Raw genomic sequence first — 8,732 nt, forward strand, 5'->3', positions numbered from 1 at the left:
CATCAAAGCTAGTGATTTCGAATGAGGTTGGTTTCTTTGTTGGCCTTTTTATCTTTATCTATTTGTGTGTTTATTGTATGGTTGGCTAGAGAGAGAGAGAGAGAGAGAGAGAGAGAGAGAGAGAGAGCATTAAAACGTTCTCTATTTCTCTTTCAATCTCATTGAGTGTGTTACCACGTTTAAACAATTTACAATATTGGTGTGCTTGGGTACATAAGCTAGAAACATTCCATTTATTAGACTATTGCCTTTGAGATTGTAGAGAGAGTATAATGGGTCTTAGAGAATTTACAAACTATAGTAGCCTAGAGAATAGTTCTTTTAACTTAAGAAACTTTTTTATTATGTCTCAACTTCTATTTCCTCTCTCTCTCTCTCTCTCTCTCTCTCTCTCTCTCTCTCTCTATCTATCTATCTATCTATCTATCTATCTCTGTGATTGTATATGTTATTACCCTTTATCTTTGTAAGAGATGGATTATATATGTTATGCTCACTTATTCATGTAGGAAATGGTTTGTATGTGTTATACTCATGTATGTATTAAAAACTTCTCTAAGAATTACATTCTTATTGAGATGAGTCTATTTGGAGCAGGGTCACATTTGTGATAATGGCTGTTGAAGTAGAATATTATGTTGGTGTTTGAAGTTAAGAATGTTAAAAAATAAAGTTAGTATTCCCTATTTTGTGTTTTGAAAGAGATTTGAAGATGGTTAGGAGAGCTGTTTATACTTTAGTTTTAAACCAAGTTCGTCGGCTTTGACACGTGTCTCGTCATAACCATTTAAGGATAAGGGCTTTTATTCGAAAATAAAATGTTGCTAATTTAATGGATTACGTTAATGAAAATGAAGTTGGAACACTTAGAAGGATTGAAAATGAAGAGGAACATAGAGGAATCCACTTACTCACAAGAAATAGAGCAATTGCCAATGCTATGGTACTTCAAGAATCTATCAATAAACGTCGAAATGCACAGCCATAGAGAGATATTGAATGAGGCTCTTTTTCATTTAATTTAATTAAGCTTTCTGTAGATGATAATTTCCATTCTATTGGTTTTGGCATTAGTGATGTGAAAGATATTAAATCCGAATGTCACTCTATAAAGCATGTATTTTCATTTGCTCGGAATGTTAAGCACCCACAGCAACTATGGTGGTGTATTCTCTGGAGATTACACTCTTCACTCATTAGAAGCCCTTACTTATAAGTGTCATTTTTATAATACACTAATTTGAAAATGTGAGGCATCAAGAAAGCTAAGACTATATGTAGGAAAACACTGTTGTGGAAATGGGAATGTCTCTTTGCTACCTTTAGAAAATCCACCTCCTGTATTGGCTGAATTGCTGCTCGGTAATGATAATACAAGTAAGGAATACAGAAAGAACATCCGCTCTCTTACAATAATGTCTTGGCATTTGTTTCACTTGTGGGGATAAGTTCACTAGGGAGGGAGGAGTATTTAATTTTAGAATCCATTGTACTACCTATCATCGTGTTGGTTCTGTAGTAATATCTGATGAAACATGAGATGCCGCTCGTCGATTTGCCCAACTATATATGTATGATACAGAGCATGAATTAGAGAAAAGACTTCATGGGATGCCTTCTTTAAATCATAATGTACTTAAGAGGTTGCAAACAATGATGTACGGATATAATCTGTATACCTGTGCTCTTCGTAAAATGAGAGAAATGTTGCAGTCAAGTCCACATGCAGATTTGAGAATGGTCATGACTAAAGCACGATCAACTTCAAGGCAATACTTGGTTCCTATACCAGGAAGTGAGGTAGCAGCTATCATGCCGGGTCAAGGCGATGATTTACATGTGGGACATAGAGATATTCAAATAGTGTCACGCACAGGTGCTATAAAAAAAATATCTAACCTACACCGTTCATATATGCCTCTATTATATGCTCTTCTATTTCCTCGAGGAGAGGATGGTTGGCATGTTTGAATTCCACTCAATGATAAGAATAGAAAAGGTTCAAATGAGGAGACAAAGACCGTAACTACTCATTTCATCAAAGATAACATCTTTGCTTACTCATATCTCATGAGTGGTAAGGTTATAACATCGACTCCAACACATCAAAGATATAGCAACATTTTTAGTAGCATTTTTGTAACATTTTTTGAAAGAAAATGACAGGGCTTTTAACACTGTTGATAAGCAACAAAAAACACTATTGCTCATAAGCAACGCTTTTTTGCTACTCAACAGCATTTACAGTAGGAAAAAAACGCTCCTGAGTTGCAAAAAAAAGCTGCTACATTGTAAAAAAACAAAACTTCACTCAATAGCCTGGCTTGCAAAAAGTGAACCCACTTCTTTTGCCACCACGTCGATTCCTAAACTTGACACTTTCGATTATTCGCAGGTTTGTCTAATATATCACTTCTACGTGTTTTACCCTAGCCTCCTCAATCTTAAGCAAGGTATATATTCTCTTTTCCTTCATCTCTTATGTAAAAGTCTTTTCACGAGAACTTTCTTATGAGTATTTCCCTTCTCTTTCCGACCTTTTTTCTTTTTTCCTTTTTTCCTTCTCATTGAACCTTAACCCTAATCTTAAATTCTACATAGAAATCCTAATGAAGAGCTCTTAATCAAAGCTCTTTAATAAGATTTCTATGTAGAAGATTAGGATTAAGCTTCAATGAGAAAAGAAGAAAAGATTCAGTAAGAAGGATTTATATGTATAAGGTTAGGGTTAAGCTTCAATGAGAAGGAAAAAAAACAGATTCAATAAGTTTTCTATGTTATGCAAAAGCTTTCATTAAGATTTATATTAAGATTTATATTAAGATTAAGATTTTGTATATGCTTTCTATTAGGGCTCGTATTAGGGTTACTCATACTTTTTTTTTCTTTATTTGGTTTAGTTTTATAGGTTATTGACACATACAAGCCTCATATAAGGTAAGAGATCTCTTTCTATTATGTTTCCTCTCTTATGCTTTTACATGTTAACATGGTTTGTAAGTTTTAGGACTTTTACGATTAAGGTTTTTTATGTTTTCTTCCCTCTATTGATAGCGTTTTGAGAGCTATGCTTCTCTCAAGAGCTGGCCATATGTCTTAGCCTCATGCATGAGACTAAGACATTAAAACTTTTAAGCATGAGGCTAGTACATAAGCATCATGCATGAGACTTATGCATTAGCTATATGCGTAAATCCATATGCATGAAGCTTATATATAAAGTTTATGCATGAGGCTTGTACATAAGGTTTATGTATGAGGTAAGGTTTATGAATGAGGCTTATGAACAAGCCATATGCATGAGACTTGCACATAAAGCCTCATGTATATGCCTCAATGCATTAGTCATAAGCCTCTATGCATAGCCTTATAGAGAGCTATGCATCTCTCAAGAGGTGGCCATATACCTCATGCATTTACATTTATATAAGGCTAATGCCTAAAGCTTATGAATGCATAAAGCTTATGTTGCATAGCCTCATGCATGAGACTTATGCATAAGCCTCATATAAATGGTGCTTCATGCATGAGACCCAAACATTAGCCATATGCATAAGCCTCGTGTATGCAACTTCTGCGTCAGGTTTATGCATATAAGACTAATGCATATGCTCACATTAGTAACAACAACACCATTGATGGATAGACTCAATAAGCTTTGTTTTGGGATGCCATTATTGAAAAGAGATTTGACGAATGTAAAAGACTACTCGATTCAATCCATTTGTTGGTTTGCCCCAATTTCACTTGACCATGTACCATCAAATCCCATCTAAGTGACAAATGGTTTTGTGCAATATTGTATCAAAACCACGGAGTGATTGACATAGAGAGTAGAAAGCTTCACAAATAAGAAGATAAAACTTCATGTATATTACTTGTAAGATAGCACGTTCTCTATCTTGGGTCACCATTGTGTGCTCAAGTATTTCTTGTGTCAATTAAAACAATCTCGAAAGCAAAGACACTAGTTTGCCAATCTAGGAAACAATAACTTCGAGATCACCCATATCAAAGTCGAAGAAAATGTGTTAGTAGATCACTCATGTTCCGAATTGTCAAAAGATAACCCTTTTTTAAGTGTGAGTTTTTTTTTAAATGTGCATTACTAATGAATTTAAAAGACTATTTTTATGTGCCCTATTACTGAGAGTTAAAAACTTTAAAATTACTTTTCTTAAAAAAGATGTGTATTTCAGACACACTATCAAAAGAGTTCTATTTTGGGAGTTACAACAGTTTCAAGAAAAGCACCCACGTAACCCTATCGAAATCAATGTGAGAATCAATTCTTGTTTTTGGAAGGTTCTCATTTGGAGAACATACGACCAAGTTATAAGGGATTTAACAACGCTATCTGGAGTTATGCGTTACTACAAAGGAGACTTTCTTCACAAAATGCTTTAAGAGCATACAAGACGGCTCATAATTTCACACATCTCACTTCTCATCAAAGAGAGCCATGGCATTGTATTCATCTAACAAGTAAGCCCACACTGCAATACCAGTAGCACAGATACAAAATCCGAGACCCGGTGTAAAAAATGAAATGCCATGTGACTATACTATATAATACATGATTACAGGCTGTAAAATTTGAAATTCTATCAAGTTGTACATTTTTGACAGCCCGTCTGTGGCTCTGCAGATATGGAGGGCTTTCAGCCATTTTATATTGGCACCGTTTAATTTTGCCCATTAAAGATTACATTGAAATTATAAAAAAGGAAAGGGAAAGGGAGGCGGGGCCACTCATCAAAAGGCAACCCTGGTGCACAGTGAGCTTTTGAGGGGGAAGGCAAAACGAGAATACATTTAAAAAATAAAAGACATTTAAAAATGCAGGAGAAAAAAATGGTAATGACGAGTGTTCCATTTTGCAAAACTACAGCAAAATGTTAAGAGTCCCTTTTAAGGGAAAATATCCGTGGCTAATCCACACAATTAACCCTAAGCTGGCCACAAAAAGACATTCTTCAGCATCCTTCTTTGATCACATGCGCCTGTCCGATCGATAATTAAAAAAATGAATATAAGGGCAACATTCAAACAATGAACAAATAAGCAATAAACATAGAAGGACAAAGAAGAATAGTAGGTCTACCTGGCTTGTATCAGAAGATTTGTCTTCTACAAGCTTCACGTTAGCGGCCGATCCCAAACACACAAGTCAACCTGCTCGGGCGACAAAGGCCCTCTCTGAAACTCTATTGCTCCCCTTTGGGCCTGCAGCTCAGCCAAGTGCTTGCCCGCATGCACATGCTGCGACAACACAGAATACACGTTGTAAATGTGAAGGGCTTGCTTGCCTATGTTGGCAGCACGTACGTTCGTGCACTGCTCGATGCACGCTGCCAAGACCGCATCGGATCTAAGGATCGCTTCCCACAAATCCGTGCCCTTCATTCGGGCCTTTTTGAGCTACTTGAAGAGCGCCTCGCCCAAGACAGCATCGGTGCCCTTCATTCGTTCGCCGCTTGGGCGAGGCGCTTTTCAAGTAACTCAAAAAGGCTGTGGACGTCGTTGAGCCCTCTGGCTCTGAGAAGTTCAATCTTGTCTTTCGCGCGGTGCTCCATCTCGCTCTGCAAAACTATCTCCTTCTTCTCTCCTTTTCTCCTGCTTCTGCCTCTCCCGCTCCGGACCAGCATCCACCGTGTGGCAGAAGCCTCTTGCATGATGGTGCAAGAGGGCAGCTCCCAGTCGGCGGATGTGCGGAGCAACCTTGCAAGACACCATGACTGCAGAAAACGCCTTGCGTTCAAACCCTAATCTCGCAGTGCTCCCTTTTTGGCCCTCAAAACCTAGAAGGCGGAAAGTTTTCTAAATTTTATATATGAGAAATAGGAAAATTTGTTTGCTAAGAAGGCCAAGCTTAATTTTGGCCTTCCCCTTGAATATAAGGGTCGGTATTCAATTTTCAGGTCGTGCTGCGCCTCAGAAGCTGATGTGGCAAATGCAGATATTTGCCCAACACGGCAATGTGTGCGGGCCTAGTGAATGTAGAATCACCTGCAGTGTTGCAATTCTAGCACAATTGATGCCACACCTGTCAAGGCTAACTTTATGTGTGTAGCATGTGCGTGGGTAGTATCAATAAATCATATCACAATGCGCATTACCCCCAAAAAAAAGGTTATGGCTATTTTGGTCCACACACACACACACACTCTCCCTCTGCTCTACTACCACGCCAGCATTGTGCCACAGTCGATGCAACTTTTGGTAGCTCACAACAGTCCTTTGCAAGATGCCAAAATCGTCATTTTTCTACGTAGACGTGGGTGATTTACACACTGGCCATTCAACCAATAGCAGCATGTTTACACAATGGATCTGGGTGCTCGCATGTTTACACATTGCCGTAACATTGCACATCTTCTATCCTTGCTGGCATCCACATCAGTGCCAAATTTCAAGGAGTTCTGGACGGCCTCCCAAGCTACCCAAATATGGCACACTCATTCTCCAGCCAATCAAAGAAGGGTTTAGTTCATTTCTTCATTTTTGAGGAATTGGCGGTGTGTAGCCCCTATGCCCCGAGACCCGCCCGCCATGTTTTGGGCGGCCTGCCCCATGTGTAAACTCCCTTGGTTTGGAAAAAAAAGGGCGATTCTCAGTGATTCTGCCAAAAAGGGAGATTCTGATATTTAAGCAGAATTTCAAAATTTATTCTCCACAAAACAACACACACCCCAACACAAAGCGCATTGATTATTCGATGCCAAAGCGGGAGATTCGTTACAACAAGCTTCTTCATTAACAGCAACAAAGTTTAAGGATTCTTTGATTTTTTTAAGTCAAGGATCAATCAATGGCTCTTTGATCTCTCACAAAGTTTCTTTATCCAAGATTTTCACCAGCTTTCTTAAGTCACCTGTTTCAAGAGGTTCAAACCTTTCAAGGTTCAATTTTGATCTTATTGTGATCAAATTTAGGTCATCAGGATTTAGTGACTCATGGTCACAACCATATAAACCTGTTGAGCTCTTCCAATATCTTCCTTCCCCATATTCACCATTAGTCACTCATGGCTAACAATTCATGAACTAATTTATTTGGGATTCTTGTAAAAGAAGACAAAGTAGATGGGTCAAATTATTCCCTATAGAGTTTCATGGTAAAACAATTCTAATAACCAAGGGTATTCAAGGTCTAGTTAGTGGGGGTGATGAGCCCCATTTTAGCATAATTGCTTCCAACACTCTTCAATAGGGTGGGGACCAATAGATGTAACCACATTCCCCTCAAATGACTATAGATCAACAAAGATGGGATTTAAATGATGCACAAGCTTTGGCATTAATTGATTTTTTTTATTAAAAGAGCAATTATTCCATGTATTTATTCTTGCAAAACATGTATCAAGCTAAAAATGATGCACAACTTTCTTTTCTCGAACGAAAACTTGATAAGGAGAAAATGTATGAGAAGGGGCTCAAGAAGTTAATGCACCAACTTTTGATTAACTAGAAGATGTAGTAAATTCTAAAAGATAAGTAATTAATGAGTCTAGGCTTATGCCTAAATGGGTTAGAAGCACCTTGCAGGATAGCAAATTATCTGCTCCTTAGTAAAGTAGATCCAGATCCGGTATTAAAACCATCTCTTCTCATCAGTAGATATTGTTGACTTTCATTTCTTAGTTCTCTACGTGATGTAGATGAATTTGAGACTTTAGAAGAGGCTCAAGAAGATCCAAATTGGGCTAAAGCCATGTAGGATGAAATTTAAGCCATTCAAAAAAATAGTGTGTGGAATTTAGTGGATCTACCTCTTGGTAAAAAAGCAATTGGTACTAAGTAGTTTTACAAAGTTAAGAGAAAACATAATGTGTGGAATTTAGTGGATCTACCTCTTGGTAAGAAATAAATTGATACTAAGTGGGTTTACAAAGTTAAGAGAAAGGTTGATGAATATGTAGACAACCTTATTACAAAAGGTTATGCCCAACAAAAAGGCATTGACTATGATCAAACCTTTGCTCCCAGTTCCTGTACATGACCACTATCAAATTTTTTACTGCTTTGGTAGCCCACTATGGATGGAAAGTGAACCAATTAGATATTGAAAGAGCTATGTCGATGCTCCATGTTGATGACATGCCGGCACCAATGAGGATTTGATCACTCATAGCCTCTAAGACTGACCTTGCCTTAAATTTTAAGGTGTTAGAACTTGGTCTTTTTAAATACTATTTGGGTATGCAATTTATACGGCAAGATGATAGAATAGTCATTAAGCAATCAAATTACATTGAGCACTTCTGAAAAGGTTCAACATGGAAAGTTACAAATCAAATTACATTGAGCACTTCTGAAAAGGTTCAATATGGCAAGATGATACGGCAAGATGATAGAATAGTCATTAAGCAATCAAATTACATTGAGCACTTTTGAAAAGGTTCAACATGGAAAGTTACAAATCAAATTACATTGAGCACTTCTGAAAAGGTTCAATATGGAAAGTTACAAATCAATCTCTACACCAATGAAACCTAGTGTAAATCTCAGTCTACAATAAGATCTTAAAGAATCTTGATGTTTGACATTATCACTTATTCTCAGCTATTAGATGCCGAATCTATTTGTGGAATTTTATTATTCTATGCCAAGGGGGGTTTCAAGGCACTCAAGACCTTTGATTGTTCTATGCCAAGGGGGGTGATTTAGTTGTAAGGCACTCAAGACCTTAGATTTTTCTATGCCAAGGGGGGTGATTTACAAGTGCAAACC

At 37.5% G+C, this 8,732-nt stretch overlaps 1 long non-coding RNA gene across 1 annotated transcript; it reads right to left on the reverse strand.

The window, feature by feature from the left end:
- Positions 1-4,228: 4,228 nt before the first annotated feature.
- Positions 4,229-5,858, reverse strand: LOC147624559 (uncharacterized). Its single transcript, XR_015269109.1, has 2 exons — positions 5,105-5,858; positions 4,229-5,003 (listed from the first exon to the last, which is right to left on the reverse strand). It is a non-coding gene; the product is annotated as an uncharacterized LOC147624559 (long non-coding RNA).
- Between the last annotated feature and the right edge of the window lie 2,874 nt (positions 5,859-8,732).

This window comes from Cibotium barometz, chromosome 25 (genome assembly GCF_041138505.1).
Source record: "Cibotium barometz isolate CiBa-2024 chromosome 25, ASM4113850v1, whole genome shotgun sequence".
Classification (NCBI taxonomy): Eukaryota; Viridiplantae; Streptophyta; class Polypodiopsida; order Cyatheales; family Cibotiaceae; genus Cibotium; species Cibotium barometz.